The sequence below is a fragment of the Syngnathus scovelli genome, chromosome 7 (genome assembly GCF_024217435.2).
Source record: "Syngnathus scovelli strain Florida chromosome 7, RoL_Ssco_1.2, whole genome shotgun sequence".
Classification (NCBI taxonomy): Eukaryota; Metazoa; Chordata; class Actinopteri; order Syngnathiformes; family Syngnathidae; genus Syngnathus; species Syngnathus scovelli.
Window position 1 is genome coordinate 16,676,561 of NC_090853.1, and position 17,930 is coordinate 16,694,490.

Consider the following 17,930-nt stretch of genomic DNA (forward strand, 5'->3'; position numbering starts at 1 on the left):
GACACTTAGGAACTTATACTGTTGCCTAAGGTCGGGGTCGATTGGATCGGCCAGGCCACCAATACGAGTCGGGGACTCGTGAAAAAAAAAAAAAGAAAAAAAATGGTGAAGGCATCGCTGATATAGCAGGACGGATGCCTGGCGACCTCAATAGTGCGACCTTAGAGACTTATATTGTTGTCTAGGGCGAAGGGTAACTGGGTTAACCAGGTCGCTACATAATTGTTGAAGTGTGTCTATGATGATATTGTGTGGAAAGCAGGCTTGGCTGTCAGATGGGACAGCGGCACAGCTGAAGAAGTGAGTGATTAGTTGTGGTGCTGTTCATGGGATGGATGTGATGATTTGTGGTTCATGAAGAACAATAAGTTGATTTGTATAAAATTGTTGATTTTATTTTGATTTTGCATGAGAGTTGGAGTCAGAAAAATGGCTTAACAAGAATTTGATAAAGAATGTATATTTAATTAGCATGAAGGTTATATCCCATTGTGTGGTGAGGTGAAACTGTAACCATTTTTGTTTTCAAAAGGGTGCGGCTCTAAAGTTTGGGCCAAACGGCCAGGTGGGCACAAATGCGTATTTTGGACAGAGGTGGGGGGTTACATTGGTGGCGAGGCTCTCCGCACTTCAGTTGCCCCCCCTCCCTTGTTATCAGTTGGGAAGATTGTCATGTCTATGTTGTGGGCCCGTGTGTTTGTTTATGTGTGTTTGTCTTTGTGTATCAGTTCGTTATAAAGGATGGAATTGCGTTAAATTGGTGCACGGAAACGGTGTGCTAGACAATGGTTTATCAGATTTCCATTGTTAAATGTAAAAATGAGAAATTATAGAATAATCTGAGGGTTGTGGGCAGAAACTCGTCCAACGAGGAGAGTGCCCAGCCCTCATAAAAATGTGAGAGTAAGAGAGAACATACATTGTAGAATTGGATAAAATTAAATTATGATTGCAGATTTTAAATTTAGGAGGAATTATTGATTGGTTATGACATAAGACTATACAAGGACACATGTAAGGATAAGTCAAAGATTTGAATCACTTAGAGTTAAAAACAACAAACAAAAACGACATTGCAAGGGGGCACTTTTTTATTAAAAGAACACCAAGTAAAGTATTAAGTAGGGTGTCAGGCACAGAGCAGGGAGAGGACTCGAATGCAGAGATTTCAATGTCCAAAAAGGCTTTTATTGTCTCCACTGATAGTCGAACAAAAAACGCCTCAATAGGAGGGAAAGAAGGGAAAACTAAGGCGCCTCGAACCGAGGGAGAAAAAGGGGAAATCAAAGCGCCTCGAACTGAGGGAAATACAAAAACAAGATAGCGATGTAACCAAGTTAACATCGGGGATCAAAGTCGCTCAAACAAGGCTTCTACGTGGAACTCGAGGGTTTCGTGATCGCTAGTGTTCTTACAAGGCAAGACGCACTGGCACTGGATACTGGGAAAGACGCGGGTTATATGGACACAGGAGGGGAACACAGGTGAAGACAGTTGGTCATTGACGCAGGTGCACACACTTGGAATCAGGGGTTCACGTGACCGGACGCACAGGGGAAGGACACACCGACTGGAACGAGACGAAAATCACACAATAAAACAGGAAGTGATCCGGACGACACATGACAGCATGACATAACCCCCCCCCCCCCCCCCCCCCTCTAGGGCCGGATCCCAGACGGACCCGGAGGATCGGGGTGAGCCGCGTAAAAGTCATCTAGTAGCCCGGGATCCAGGATATAGCTACGCGGCACCCATTGCCGCTCCTCTGGCCCGTAACCCTCCCAGTCCACCAGGAACTGCCAGCGCCGGCCCTTCCGGCGCACGTCCAGCAACTTCTTAACTGTGTAGGCAGGCCCACCCCCCACCGTCCGCGGAGGCGGGGGTGCCGCGGGAGCCGGCACCATCCCACTCTCCCTAACCGGCTTGACCTTCCCGACGTGGAAGGTGGGATGCACCGCAAGGGACCGAGGCAGACGGAGTCGCACAGCCGCTGGATCGACGACCTTGGAGATCGGGAACGGCCCTACAAAACGGGGGGCCAGCTTCCTGGAGCCCACCTGGAGGGGAAGGTCCCGGGCGGACAGCCAGACCCGCTGGCCGGGCCGGTAGACAGGCGCCGGACGACGTCTCCGGTCAGCCATCCTCTTCACCCTGTCGCCCTGGCGGACCAGTATGGCCCTTGCCGCCGCCCAGATGCGCCGACAGCGTCTCACCACGGCGCGCGCCGAGGTAACTGACACCTCCGGCTCGCTGTCAGGGAAGAGCGGGGGCTAGTATCCAAAGACGCACATGAAGGGGGACATCCCGGTCGCCGTGGTGGGAAGGGAGTTATGGGCGTACTCTACCCAGGTTAGGTTTTGACTCCACGACGAGGGGTTCTGGGTTACCAAACAGCGGAGGCCCGTTTCCAGCTGCTGGTTAATGCGTTCTGCTTGGCCGTTCGCTTCCGGGTGGTAGCCCGAAGTGAGGCTCACGGTGGCCCCTATAAGCTTGCAGAAAGCCCTCCAAAAGCGGGACACGAACTGGGGCCCCCTATCTGACACGACGTCCCGAGGAAATCCATGAATCCTACTGCCGTACGTTTGGCCGAAGGTAATTTGGGCAGGGCAATGAAGTGGGCCATCTTGGAGAACCTATCCACGACGGTGAGTATCATCGTCTTACCGCTAGACACCGGCAGTCCCGTGACAAAATCCACCGAGATGTCGGCCCATGGTCGAGAGGGAATGGAGAGAGGCTGCAGCAACCCCACACGGCGGCCCGGAGTGTTCTTACTTCGCGCACAGATGGAACAGGCTGCAACATACTCCCGGACGTCCGCCCCCATGGAGGGCCACCAGAATCTTTGTTGGATGACGTGCAGGGTTCTTCGCACGCCCGGGTGACACGTGAGCCGGGAGGTGTGCGCCCAGTGGATCACTTGGGATCGTAGTTGGGGCGGAACAAACAGTCTATTCTCGGGACTTCCCCTAGGGGGTGGATCATCGTGGTTTGCCCGCTTCACCAAGTCCTCTATGGGCCAGGTTACGGCTCCCACCACGCAGTGAGTGGGGAGAATGGGCTCTGGCTCTGTGGACACCGGATCTGGGCTGTAGATGCGTGACAGCGCATCAGGTTTGGTGTTCTTGGCCCCCGGTCTGTAAGACAACGTGAAATGGAAACGGTTAAAGAAGAGGGACCAACGAGCCTGGCGGGAGTTCAATCGCTTGGCCTCCTTGATATATTGCAGGTTCTTGTGATCGGTCCAAACCAGAAAGGGGTGTTGGGCTCCCTCCAGCCAGTGTCTCCATTCTTCAAGAGCCTTTTTGACCGCTAACAATTCCCGATCTCCGACGTCATAGTTCTGCTCCGCGGGGGTCAGCCGTCGGGACAAAAAGGCGCATGGATGGAGCTTGTTGTCGACCTGGGATCTCTGAGACAGGACGGCGCCGATACCCTGACTGGAGGCATCAACCTCCACCACGAACTGACGAGATGGGTCGGGCAAGGTAAGGATTGGAGCGGTGGTGAACCGCCTCTTCAGCTCCTGGAAGGCGGCTTCAGCCTCCGCCGTCCAGCGAAACGGAACTGTCGGGGAGGTGAGAGCGTGCAGGGGAGCCGCGGTGGCGCTGAAGCCTCGTATGAATCGTCTATAAAAGTTAGCAAATCCCAGAAATTGCTGCACTCTTTTGCGGCTATCAGGTACCGGCCATTGGGTCACCGCGCTTACTTTCGCTGGGTCCATCTGGACCTTCCCTGGGGCTATGATGAAGCCAAGGAACGATATCGTTTCTGCATGGAACTCGCTCTTTTCGGCCTTTACATAAAGTCGATGGTCCAGGAGCCGTTGCAGGACCGACTTAACATGACTCTCATGGGTCCTCAAATCTGGTGAATAAATTAAGATGTCATCCAAGTAAACGAAAACAAAGTGGTCTAAGAAATCACTCAGAACGTCATTGATCATGGCCTGGAAGACCGCGGGGGCATTGGTGAGGCCGAACGGCATTACCCGGTATTCAAAGTGTCCCCGGGGGGTGTTGAAGCCCGTCTTCCACTCATCACCTTCCCGAATGCGCACGAGGTGATACGCGTTGCGCAAATCTAACTTGGTGAATACCCGAGCCTGCTGCAACTGATCAAACACGGCCGACATGAGTGGGAGGGGGTACCGATTCTTTATAGTGATCTGGTTGAGGGGACTGTAATCTATGCAGGGGTGCAGGGTTCCGTCTTTCTTCCCCACAAAGAAAAACCCGGCCCCTGCAGGCGGTGATGACGGCCTGATCAGACCCGCTTTAAGTGACGCGTCAATATAGTCATTTAAGGCCTTCTTTTCGGGGCCCGAAAGGGAATAAAGTCTCCCCTTGGGGATCGAAGCACCGGGCAATAGGTCTATGGCGCAGTCGTAGGGACGGTGGGGTGGTAAGGAGCTCGCCTTGGCTTTGCTAAATACCTCCGCAAGTTGATGGTAGCATTTGGGTACTTGGTTTAGATCCGGAGCTCTGAACTCTGGTTCAGGAGACGCCAAGTCCGAAGGAGAAGTGCATGTGGACTCGATCGAAGGGTTCGGTTTGACACACGATACTTGGCACTGGGATGCCCACCCCTTTATCTCCCCTGACTCCCAGTTTATTGCAGGGTTGTGGTGTTTTAGCCACGGATAACCGAGGATAAGCGGATTCAGGGGGGAGGTGACTACATGCAGTCTTACTAGTTCATGATGAGTACCAAACGACAGTGAGAGGGGTTTGGTTATATAGGATACGTCAAAAAGGGCTTGTCCGTTAAGTGCCTTAGCCTTTATGGTCGTGTTCAAGGGTTCGGTCTTTACACCTATGCTGCGAGCAAAAGCCCAGTCAATCAGATTCTCGTCGGCCCCTGAGTCAATCAACACCCCGAGCTCGATTTCCTTGCCTTGGCAGGTTAACGTCCCGACGGGTAGAACCCTATTCTTCTGCCGGACCACGGAGAAGGCGCTTAGCCTCAGCGCACTCCGCTCCGGGCAGGAGAGGAGGAGATGACCAAGCGCCCCGCAGTAGTAGCATCTGCCCTCCTGGCGTCGACGCTGTCTTTCCTCTTCGCTCAATTTGGCCCTGCCGAGCTGCATGGGTTCCGTCCCCGCGAGTGGCCCTGCCGGGATCGATCTTTGGTGGTGCGTCTCGTGGAATGACCGCCCGCCCAATGATGCGGAAGGAGTAACGATCGCACCCCGGCTTGCGCGCTGCTTCCTCCACTCCTGTAGTCGGTTGTCAGTTCGGACGGCCAACGAGCGTCGAGTTCCACAGGAAGATCAAGGGGAATGAGTTGGTCCTGGATGGTCCCGGAAAGACCCCGGAGAAAAGCATCGTACAGAGCCGTCGAGTTCCATCCGCTTTCCGCGGCCAGAGTGCGGAAGCGGATCGGGTAGTCGCTGACCGTCTCTCGACCCTGGGTGATATGGGACAGCTCTCGTGCCTTCTCTCAGTCCGTGGGAACTGGATCGAACACCATGCGCAGGGCGTCGATGAATCCGGAAAACGAGTGACAGGTAGCGGAATTCCTGGCCCATTCTGCGGTCGCCCACGTCCGGGCTCTTCCCGTCAAATAGGAGATCGTGTATGCCACCCGGGAGCTTTCCGTTGGGAAGTCGCCGGAAGCTCGCTCGAACTGCATCTCACAATTCGTTATAAAGGCTCGACTCAGCCCGGGTTCACCTGCATATCGTTCGATCCCCCTCGCCATAGGCGCGGGCGCCGGGAGGTCCACAGGGGGCGCCGCTGTGGAACAGGGCGTCGCAGCTCGCCCCGTGGTCAGCAGAGCGAGGATGTCTTGCATCTGACGACTCAGCGAATCCACCTGGGCGGCCACCGCCTCTCTGAAGCCTTCCTGGTTCTTCACCAGTTCCTGAACGCCAACACTCAGAGCGTCTACCTGCTTCTGCTGTTGGCCCAGTTGCGAAGTCTGGGAGCGTACTTGGGCGACCAGCTGCGCTGTCTCTGCCGAGTCCATGTCTGGCCAGTGCGTAATGTCAGGCGCAGAGCAGGGAGAGGACTCGAATGCAGAGATTTCAATGTCCAAAAAGGCTTTTATTGTCTCCACTGATAGTCGAACAAAAAACGCCTCAATAGGAGGGAAAAAAAGGGAAAACTAAGGCGCCTCGAACCGAGGGAGAAAAAGGGGAAATCAAAGCGCCTCGAACCGAGGGAAATACAAAAACAAGATAGCGATGTAACCAAGTTAACATCGGGGCTCAAAGTCCCTCAAACAAGGCTTCTACGTGGAACTCGAGGGTTTCGTGATCGCTAGTGTTCTTACAAGGCAAGACGCACTGGCACTGGATACTGGGAAAGACGCGGGTTATATGGACACAGGAGGAGAACACAGGTGAAGACAGTTGGTCATTGACGCAGGTGCACACACTTGGAATCAGGGGTTCACGTGACCGGACGCACAGGGGAAGGACACACCGACTGGAACGAGACGAAAATCACACAATAAAACAGGAAGTGATCCGCACGACACATGACAGCATGACACTTTTCTCGCAATAATAATGATAATAATAATAATAACAAATAATAATAATAATAATAATAATACACTGCGGTTATTTTATAAAACAATATGTAATGTTTATATAATATTTGCAGACATCGTCGCTCTTGCCGATGTCCACGCATCTTTTGACGACGACTTTAGCGACGTTTACCTAACACAATCAGACTACGGTGAGTCAATAGTGCATCTAAGATAGTTCATATAAATGTTAGTAGTTGATGATTTTATTTTACGTATGTAACAGATCTCGTGGCCGCGGCCACTAGGAAAAACAATCTGCCGACACAAGCTGCCTTCGAACGCCATATTGGAGCAGTGAATGAGACAGCTAGACCAAACGCCTCAGAGTCACGTGCGACCGTTGAAACCAATCCAATTGCATCCCACGCCGACCAACAGGAAACATCCACAGACACAGAGTTAGTTGAAGCTCTATCTACATACGAGGGTTTGAATCATCATCAAGAGTCGACAAAGAAAGTTGGAGGTATTCCTTATATTTTTTCGCTCTTTGTATGCTATCGTCCGACTTGCTATTTTCGGTATTATAAAGGATTAACTTGCAGGTGAGCGTCTTGACACGGAGACACAGAGAGAGAGGAAGAGGAGGAGGAGGGGGCAGCCCTTCTACAACACGCGCCACTCAACCAGCAGGGGGCCTGTAAAGTGCCGTGGTAACTGTATCTACAAAAGACGGTTACAAGAATGTTTTAAGATTATTCGTATCCTTATAGATTTAGCCGAATCAAAATAGGTTTGTGTTGTTTCTGTCAGGCAGGGGACAAGGCGAAGGACTCGGATGCAGAGTCGAATCTATCTTGGATTTATTCCAGCAAGCACTCAGAGCAAAAGTACAAAACAAAGCGCCTCTTGCGAGGGAAAACGTGTAGCAAAAAGTACCAACAAAAGGAGTCGCACTGGAACGAGACAAAAAGGCGCTGGAGACCCAGGCACAACCAAAAGCGTCGCTCGGCGGCGGGACAAAAAGGAGAGTTCTTTCAGAGAGTTCGGACATCAAGGAATCGCTGGTGGTCGGGACGAGGCAAGACACACTGGCACAAGACAAGGGGAAGACACGGACTAAATACACACAAACGGGCGGGGACACAGGTGATGACAATTAGTATCGATTACGCGGGTGCGCACAATCGGGATCAGGGAAGACAAGACAACCAACACCGAGGAAGGAAACACGAACTGAAACGGAAGGGATGACAAAATAAAACCGGAAGTAAAGTTACGACAATTGACGAGACAAAAAACTGAAAAAATAAACGCGACCGCATGACAGAACCCCCCCCCTAGGGCCGGATCCCAGACGGCCCAGGAGCCCCAGGGTGAGCCGCATAGAAGTCCTCAAAAAGTCCCGGGTCCAAAATATAACTAGGCGGCACCCATTGCCGCTCCTCCGGTCCATAACCCTCCCAGTCCACCAGGTACTGCCAGCCCCGGCCTCTTCTGCGCACATCCAATAGTTCTTTAACGGTGTAGGCCGTCCCACCGTCCACAGTCCGCGGAGGCGGAGGGGGCGCCGGATCTGGCACCAACGGGCTGTCCACCACCGGCTTGACCTTCCCAACGTGAAAGGTGGGGTGGACTGCAAGGGACCTGGGCAAGCGTAGACGCACCGCGGCCGGGTGCACGACCTTGGCGATGGGGAACGGACCCACGAAGCGAGGCGCCAGTTTCCTGGAGTCCCCCCGGTGGGGAAGATCCTTGGTGGATAGCCAGACACGTTGACCTCTCTGGTACACGGGCGCCGGACGTCTCCTCCGGTCAGCCATCCGCTTTACCCGGTCCCCCTGTCGGACCAGCGTGGCCCGAGCCGCCGACCAGACGCGATGACAGCGGCGCACCAAGGCGTGGGCCGAAGACACCGTCACCTCCGGCTCACTGTCAGGGAAGACAGGGGGCTGGTAGCCAAACACACACTTGAAGGGGGACATACCTGTAGCCGTGGTGGGCAGGGAGTTGTGGGCATACTCCACCCAGGAGAGGTTCTTGCTCCACGAGGAGGGGTTCTGGGAGACCAGGCAGCGGAGACTTGTCTCCAACTGTTGGTTAATACGTTCTGTCTGTCCGTTTGCCTCCGGGTGATAGCCTGACGTGAGACTCACGGTTGCCCCTATGAGCCTGCAAAACTCCCGCCAAAACCTGGATACGAATTGGGGCCCTCTATCGGAAACTATGTCTTTCGGGAACCCATGAACCCGGAATATGTGGTCCATCATCACGGTGGCCGTTCGTTTAGCGGACGGGAGCTTGGGCAAGGCGATAAAATGAGCCATCTTTGAAAATCTATCCACCACTGTGAGTATGGTGGTTCGCCCATGCGAGGTCGGAAGCCCGGTGACGAAGTCCATAGATATCTCCGCCCACGGGCGCGAAGGAATGGGTAGGGGATGCAGCAACCCCATGCGGGCGCCGTGGGCGTTCTTGTTCCGGGCGCAGACGGGACAGGCGGCAACGTATTCCTTGACGTCTGCCCTCATGGAGGGCCACCAGAATCGCTGCTGGATTACGAACAGCGTTCGGCGCATGCCCGGATGGCAGGAGAGTCTGGAGGTGTGAGCCCAATGGATGACTTGGGATCGTAATTGAGCAGGGACAAATAGTCGGTTCTCAGGGCAACCACTAGGGGGTGGTTCGTTACCATTGGCCTGCTGTACCCGGCCTTCGATAGGCCAGGTCACGGCTCTAACCAGGCAATGAGAAGGCAGGATAGTCTCAGGCTTCTTAATTTCTGGGTCCGAGTTGAAAACACGGGAGAGGGCGTCAGGCTTGGTGTTCTTGGTTCCCGGTCTGTAGGACAAAGTGAAGTTAAAACGATTGAAAAAAAGTGACCAGCGGGCTTGGCGTGAATTCAGTCTCTTAGCTGACTTAATGTATTCTAAATTTTTATGGTCTGTCCAGACCAAAAAAGGCTGCTGTGCTCCCTCTAACCAATGTCTCCATTCTTCTAATGCCAGCTTGACTGCCAACAGTTCGCGATCCCCCACGTCATAATTCTGTTCGGCGGGCGTCAGCCGTCGAGACAGGAACGCGCACGGATGGAGCTTGTTGTCGCTCTTGGCCCTCTGCGAAAGGATGGCACCTACTCCTTGATTGGAGGCGTCCACCTCCACCACAAACTGCCGCGACGGATCAGGGAGCGTGAGGATGGGAGCGGTGCTGAAACGGTTCTTTAGCTCCTGGAAGGCCGCCTCCGCCTCTGCTGACCAGCGGAAGGGGACTTTAGGAGACGTGAGCGCGTGCAAGGGAGCCGCTGTGGCACTGAAGCCCTTAATGAATCGCCGATAAAAATTGGCAAAGCCCAGGAATTGTTGCACCTTCTTGCGTGAGTCAGGGGTAGGCCATTCCGTTACCGCGCTTACTTTCGCCGGGTCCATCTCTACTTTGCCCGGGGCTACGATGAAGCCGAGAAAAGAAACGGTGCTCTTGTGAAATTCACTTTTCTCGGCCTTTACGTATAGTTGGTGTTCAAGGAGTCGTTGCAACACCGTCTCGACGTGAACCCTATGGGTCTTCAGATCTGGGGAATAAATCAAAATATCGTCCAAATATACGTACACAAACCGGTCCAAACAGTCTCTCAAAACATCGTTTATCATGGCCTGAAACACAGCGGGAGCATTGGTGAGGCCAAATGGCATGACGCGGTATTCAAAATGTCCTCGATGGGTGTTGAACCCTGTCTTCCATTCGTCCCCTTCCCGGATGCGCACCAGATGGTAGGCGTTGCGCAGATCTAACTTGGTGAACACCCGGGCTTGCTGTAATTGGTCGAACACGGTCGACATCAGTGGGAGCGGATACCGATTCTTGATGGTGATCTGATTGAGGGGACTATAATCAATGCAGGGACGTAGGGTGCCGTCCTTCTTGCCCACGAAAAAGAACCCCGCCCCCACAGGCGACGACGACGGTCGAATCAGCCCTGCTTGCAGGGAGGAGTCTATATATTCATTCAAGGCTTGCTTCTCAGGCCCCGAGAGAGAATACAGCCTCCCCTTGGGTATCGTTGATCCCGGCAGGAGGTCAATGGCGCAATCATACGGACGGTGGGGGGGCAGAGAGGTAGCCTTGGCCTTGCTGAATACCTCGGCCCATTGGTGGTAGCACGCAGGGACCCCGGTTAAGTCTGGGGTTGGCGCGTCTGGGGCAGAAGGCACAGGGCGCGGGTTAGACTTGATACAGGAATCATGACAGTCGGACCCCCATCCCGTTATTTCCCCTGATCCCCAGTCTATAGCGGGGTTGTGGCGTTGAAGCCATGGATACCCGAGAACGAGAGGGTTCATTGGGGAGGTCACGACATGTAGACGTATGTTCTCCTGGTGGAGGCCAATTGACAACGAGACTGGTTCGGTTATGTGAGTTATCTCAAAGAGTGCCTGTCCATTGAGTGCCTTAGCTTTCACGGGAGTGTTCAGTAGCTCAGTCTTTACCCCGCACCGGCGAGCAAATGCCCAGTCTATCAAGCTTTCGTCTGCCCCTGAGTCTATTAATACTTCGAGTTCTATTTCTCTTCCCAACTGGGTGATCCTGCCCTTGGGGAGCACTCGCCCCGGGGACAGAGCCGCCGAGAAGGCGCTTACCTTCAGGGTCCTCCTCACTGGACAGGAGACAAGGAGGTGTCCGAGCTCGCCGCAGTAGTAGCATCTTCCCTCTCGGCGCCGCCGTAACTTCTCCTCCTCTGTTAACTTGGCTCGGCCCAACTGCATCGGTTCTGGCTCCTGGCGCTGCCGATCCCCGTACAGCCTGGAGTGGTGAGCGTCTGGACCGGCTACTGGGACGAAGGCGGGAGCGTTGCTGCGTCGGTGCTTTCTCCACTCTTGCAGCCGGTTGTCCGTGCGGATAGCCAGAGCGATGAGGGCGTCGAGGTCGGTGGGAAGGTCTAAGGGGATTAGCTGATCCTGGATGGGTCCTGACAGGCCCCGGAGGAAGATGTCATATAGTGCCGCCGCGTTCCACCCGCTCGCCGCGGCCAGCGTGCGGAACCGGATGGCGTAGTCTCCGACGGTGTCTTGTCCCTGGACTATTTGACAGAGTTGGCGAGCCTTGTCTCGGTCAGCGGAAATGGGATCGAACACCGTTCGCAGGGCCTGGATGAAAGCGGGGAGAGAGTGACAGGAGATGGAATCCCTGGCCCATTCCGCGGTGGCCCACGTGCGGGCCCTTCCCGTCAGGTAGGATACCATGTAGGCCACCTTGGAGCGCTCGGTGGGGAATTCTTCTGGGGAACTCTCAAAGTTCATCTCGCATTCTGTAATAAAAGCCCGGCTAAGGCCGGGTTCTCCGGAGTAGCGCTCTGGAGGAGCCAGTCTGGCACTGCCAGTCATGGGAACTCTTGCAAGGGAAGGAACGGGGGAAGCGACGGGTGTACTGGAGGTCGCTGCTGGTCCCGCGTTCAAGAGCGAGAGCACTTCCTGCATTTGCTGACCCAGCTTTGTTACTTGGGTGGCGACCGCTCCTCTGAAATTTTCTTGATTCCTAGCGAGTCCTCGGATCTCTTCTCCCAAGTCGCCCACCTCCCTCTGGTGCTGGGCGAGGAGTGAGGCATGGGAGCGCACTGCGGCGCACAGGTGCTCCGACTCTGCCGAGTCCATGTCTGGCCAGTGTGTACTGTCAGGCAGGGGACAAGGCGAAGGACTCGGATGCAGAGTCGAATCTATCTTGGATTTATTCCAGCAAGCACTCAGAGCAAAAGTACAAAACAAAGCGCCTCTTGCGAGGGAAAACGTGTAGCAAAAAGTACCAACAAAAGGAGTCGCACTGGAACGAGACAAAAAGGCGCTGGAGACCCAGGCACAACCAAAAGCGTCGCTCGGCGGCGGGACAAAAAGGAGAGTTCTTTCAGAGAGTTCGGACATCAAGGAATCGCTGGTGGTCGGGACGAGGCAAGACACACTGGCACAAGACAAGGGGAAGACACGGACTAAATACACACAAACGGGCGGGGACACAGGTGATGACAATTAGTATCGATTACGCGGGTGCGCACAATCGGGATCAGGGAAGACAAGACAACCAACACCGAGGAAGGAAACACGAACTGAAACGGAAGGGATGACAAAATAAAACCGGAAGTAAAGTTACGACAATTGACGAGACAAAAAACTGAAAAAATAAACGCGACCGCATGACAGTTTCTGTTGTGTTTTGTAAAAGAAAATATAATGGATCATTCAAACCTTACGTCAACGGAGTCAGATTTCTTAGCAAACACTGATGAAATAGATTTGCTACCATTTAGCGAAACAAGCCAAAGAAGTGACACACCAGAGCTAGATTTATCAAACGTTAACAATACATCTACGAGTCAAATAACAGATTTGCTCAACAATGTGAGCACGGCTTTGTTAGAGGGGGAAAGACCAGACAGTCCTGCTATTCTTACCCATTTACAAGCTGTCATAGATGAATTGAACAATCAACGTCTGAATGAGGGTGGACAGAGTCCTACACAAATCCCGGCACAATTGCTAAACATGATAGCAGAATTAAACAACCAAGCTAATGACAGCAACGGGCGTATCAGTCCTGACATTCCTGTCCAGTTGCTAAACATTATCCAAAATCTAAATACGCAGCCTCTGGTTGACCCGTTGACCGCTAACACTGTCGATTCATCGCCGGTTGCTATTGACGACGTTCCACCGACATTTCAGCCTAACAACTGCTCTGTTATAATTGATCACGAAATAGATGTTATTGATGACAACACACCAGCATTTCAACACATCCCCCAGCAATCTAACAGTGGTTCTGTATTAGCTGATCAGCGCAGCGGTTCTGTTGTAGTCAATAGACCGCATTTCAATAATGTAGAGGTAAGGCGACAGTTAAATATACCATCGCAACAGAACATTAATGATTTTGCAACCTTCTACCTCCAGATTGAAGATAAAATAGATGATGTCGTGCTAGAGGTGGTTAGCCGAGCGCAACCAGGTGATGTAATTCAGATCGAGTTAGCGGGTGGTAACGATAGAGCTCACATCTACCAGCAAACTACTGATATAAACTCTATCAGAGATAGTGTATCAGACATGCTTGAGCGTTTAGCCCAATCAAATACAGAGCTTCTGGCTGATGAGGGCTTAGAGCTCAATGCGTCGCAGGTTGTTGAACACTACCAACAGAGAGATTTTGAGGTTGAAAAAAACGACATTTACACATACCTCGTAATAAAGACAACAGTTTGTGTTTCGCTCTCTCACTAACCTATCTGCTAAATGACACACTCACAACAAAACAGGCCACAAGACAGGCACGGCTCTTACACGAGAGTGTAGGATTGGATTGTCAAACACCTGTGAGTCTGGGCGATGTTCATAAATTTGAGAAAGTCTTCAAACGGAAAATAACTGTAATGTATCGAAAAGAGGACTGCCGCCCTATGACTTTTTTCGACACGCATTACCCCAAAACAGATAACGACACTTTATTTGTCTTACACCTCGAGGGTCATTATTACGGTGTGAAAGCGATAGAGGCATTCGTTGGTCATGCATTCTTTTGCAGGCTTGTTACAAAGAGCACGTGTTAGATAAATTGTATATACAGTGGGGGAAATAAGTATTTGACTCCTTGCTGATTTTGCAGGTTTGCCCACTTGCAAAGAATGCAACGATCCATAATTTTAATCATATGTACATTCTAACAGTGAAACACGGAATCCCAAAGAAAATTCCAGAAAATCACATCATATGAATTTATAAAAATTGATAATCTTCTGATGAGGAAAAACAAGTATTTGAACCCCTGGACAAACAGCATGTTAATATTTTGTAGAAAAGCCATTATTGGCCAGCACAGATGTCAAACGGTTTTTATAGTTGGTGACAAGCTTTGTGCACATTTCGGCAGGGATGTTGGCCCACTCCTCCCTGCAGACAGCCTCCAAATCATTCAGGTTCCGAGGTTGTCGCCTGGCAACTCAAATTTTAAGCTTCCTCCAAAGATTTTCAATTGGATTCAGGTCTGGAAACTGGCTAGGCCACTCCAGAACCTTGATGTGCTTCTTCTTCAGCCACTCTTTTGTTGCTTTGGCGGTGTGCTTAGGATCGTTGTCGTGCTGAAACACCCATCCTCGACCCATCTTCAGCTCTCTCACTGAGGGAAGGAGATGTTGGTCCAGAATTCTACGATACATGGCCCCGTCCATCCTCCCCTCAATACGATGGAGTTGTCCCGTCCCCTTGGCTGAAAAGCACCCCCAACGCATTATGTTGCCACAACCATCCTTGACGGTGGGGATGGTGTTCTTTGGGTTGTACTCGGTGTTCTTTGCCTTCCAAACACGACGAGTTGAGTTGAGGCCAAAAAGTACTATTTTGGTCTCATCTGACCACATCACCTTATTCCAGGCCTCTTCTGAGTCGTCCAGGTGCTGAATGGCGAACTTCATGCGGGCCTGTACATGTTTCTTCTTGAGCAGGGGGACCTTGTGTGCGCGGCAGGATTTCAATCCATGACGGCGTAGTGTGTTACCAACCGTTTCTTTTGTAACTGTGGTCCCAGCTGCCTTCAGTTGATTCATCAGTTCCCCCCTTGTGGTTTTGGGATGATTCCTCACCATTCGCATGATCAGGGAGACCCCACGAGGTGAGATCTTGTGTGGAGGCCCAGACCGAGGGAGGTTGGCGGTGGTGTAGTGCTTCTTTCATTTCCTGATAACTGCACCGACAGTTGGTCTTTTCTCTCCAAGTTGCTTTCCGATTCTCTTGTAGCCCATCCCAGCCTTGTGCAGATCAACTATCTTGTCCCTGATGTCCGTAGAAAGCTCTTTGGTCTTTCCCATGGTGGTGATGTTGGATGCTGGTTGTTTGGGTGTTGACAGGTGTCTTTTATACAGGTAAAGAGGTGAGGCAGGTGTATTTGATGTAGATAAATGGTTGGGATTGGGGCTGTGTCTTAAAGAAAGACTAACTGGCTTGTAGGAGCCAGAATACTTGCTGTTTGTCCAGGGGTTCAAATACTTGTTTTTTCTCATCAGACGGTTATCAATTTTTATAAATTCATATGATGTGAATTTCTGGAATTTTCTTTGGGATTCTGTCTCTCACTGTTAGAATGTACATATGATTAAAACAGTAGATCGTTGCATTCTTTGTAAGTGGGCAAACCTGCAAAATCAGCAAGGGGTCAAATACTTATTTCCCCCACTGTATAAATTATCATGCATTCCCTAATGAGTACTTGTTAATAAAATTATTGCACAGAATGCTTGCTGTTTCGCCTTGCAGACGTCCACCAGACCACAACAAGTCATACGATGCTGTCTGGAGCTTCCTGACCTTCTACATCTCTGGGAATCCAAGAAAGCTGTTGATAGACTTCGATATTTTATTAGGGCGTCTTAAAAGTTGTGTTGGTATCTCAGGGTCAGCACTAAGCTGGTTCAATTCCTATCTATCAGGCAGGACGCACCGAGTGGTCCATGGTAATACGTCCTCTGAGCTTTATAATGTTACTTGTGGTGTCCCACAGGGATCGGTACTCGGACCGATTTTATTTAATATTTATATGATTCCGCTTGGGGGCATAATACGTAAATATAATATTAGTTTTCAATGCTACGCGGATGACACCCAATTATATATGCCGTTATCGATGACAGATCCACAGGACTGCTGTAATCTCGAGGCGTGCCTTGCGGAGATTAAACAATGGATGTCTCTCAACTTCCTTCGTCTTAACCCGGATAAAACTGAGATGTTGATAATTGGTCCTACTCGTTATCAACATTTATTTAAGGAAACCACTATAACTATAGATAACCGTACTATCACTCAGAGTGATACGGTAACTAATCTCGGGGTAATATTTGACCAAACGCTCTCCTTTCAAAAACACATTAAGAATATAACCAGGATTGCGTTTTTTCACCTTCGTAATATTGCTAAGATTCGTCCTATCCTCTCGACTGGGGATGCGGAAACTATTATACATGCGTTCGTCACGTCGCGCCTGGACTACTGTAATGTATTATTCTCTGGTCTTCCTAAATCCAGTATTAAAAGTCTACAGTTAGTGCAAAATGCCGCTGCGAGGCTGCTCTCACGGTCAAGAAAATTTGATCACATTACCCCAATATTAGCCGAATTACATTGGCTCCCGGTCCATTTAAGATGTGACTTCAAGGTTCTTCTACTAACCTATAAAGCACTGCATGGCTTAGCGCCTTCATATCTCGTCGACCTAGTCGTTCCTTATGTTCCGTCTCGTAACCTTCGTTCGCAAAACGCTAGTCTTTTAGTTATACCGAGGGCCAAGAAAATGTCTGCAGGGTCTAGAGCATTCTCTATTCGGGCTCCAGAGCTTTGGAATGCCCTACCAATGGATATTAGAACTACTACCTCAGTAGAAACATTTAAGACACGTTTAAAGACACATTTCTATGAGATGGCCTTTAACTAACTTGTGATGGCCGATTTGGCCGGAGTTTGTTCTGTTCTCTCTGCCCACCTCCTCCCCGGCTGGGGAGGGGGTTAGGTGGCTCAAAAGCGGATAGCGGCTGGCTGGATTCTCGGGGACCAGTTCGGGATGGGGGAGCTGCGGCTCGGCCCCCTTGAGGACACTGCCAGGACAATCGAGGACACCTCCGACATCCATTTTTTTTCATTGATTTTCATATTATGTATTACTTGTGTACTCTCTGCATCCATTATAACCTGGTGATCCTGAAAGGGGGATCCTTCCATCTGTGGTCCCTTCTCAAGGTTTCTCATTTTCCCCTGGTAGGGGTTTTTTGAGTTTTTCCTTGCCCTTTTGGGAGCTTATGATCAGGGGATGCTTTGAGAATAATTGTCAATTTTGGCTATGTGAAGCCCTTTGAGACTGTTTGTGATTTAGGGCTATACAAATAAACTTGACTTGACTTGACTTGACTTGATAGCTCAAACTATTTTGTTGATGTCTGCACATGGCATTTTGTCCTTGCACTCTTTTCTCATGGTGTCTTGTCTGTGACTTCTTATTTCACATAGCATTTTGTCCTTGCACTCTTTTCGATTCTCATGACATCTTGTCTATGACTTCTTTTTGTTTATAGAATCTCGTTTCTTTTCTCATGAGACAAAGCCCACGCTTCCCCCCACCTCAGGGGCTAGTTTCACATTGTGGGTAGGGCATTCCTAAATAAAAGAGTGAGGAGTGCAATCAGACCTTTGGTGTATTTTGGGACTGCTGTAAGTCTGAATGCACTCCTCGCGAGAAAAGACTCAACATTCTGCCTCACTGGTTTTGTCTGCTGATCCTTTTTCTGATTTTGAACCTAACAGATTTTTGGGGGCTCGTTCCGGGGTCTCAATAGACCTATTTCGGGATTCCAGCTGACTTTTCGACCCAGGACAAGTCCTTGGCCAAGGCATATAGAGGAAACCCTTTTCACGGGGCTGACT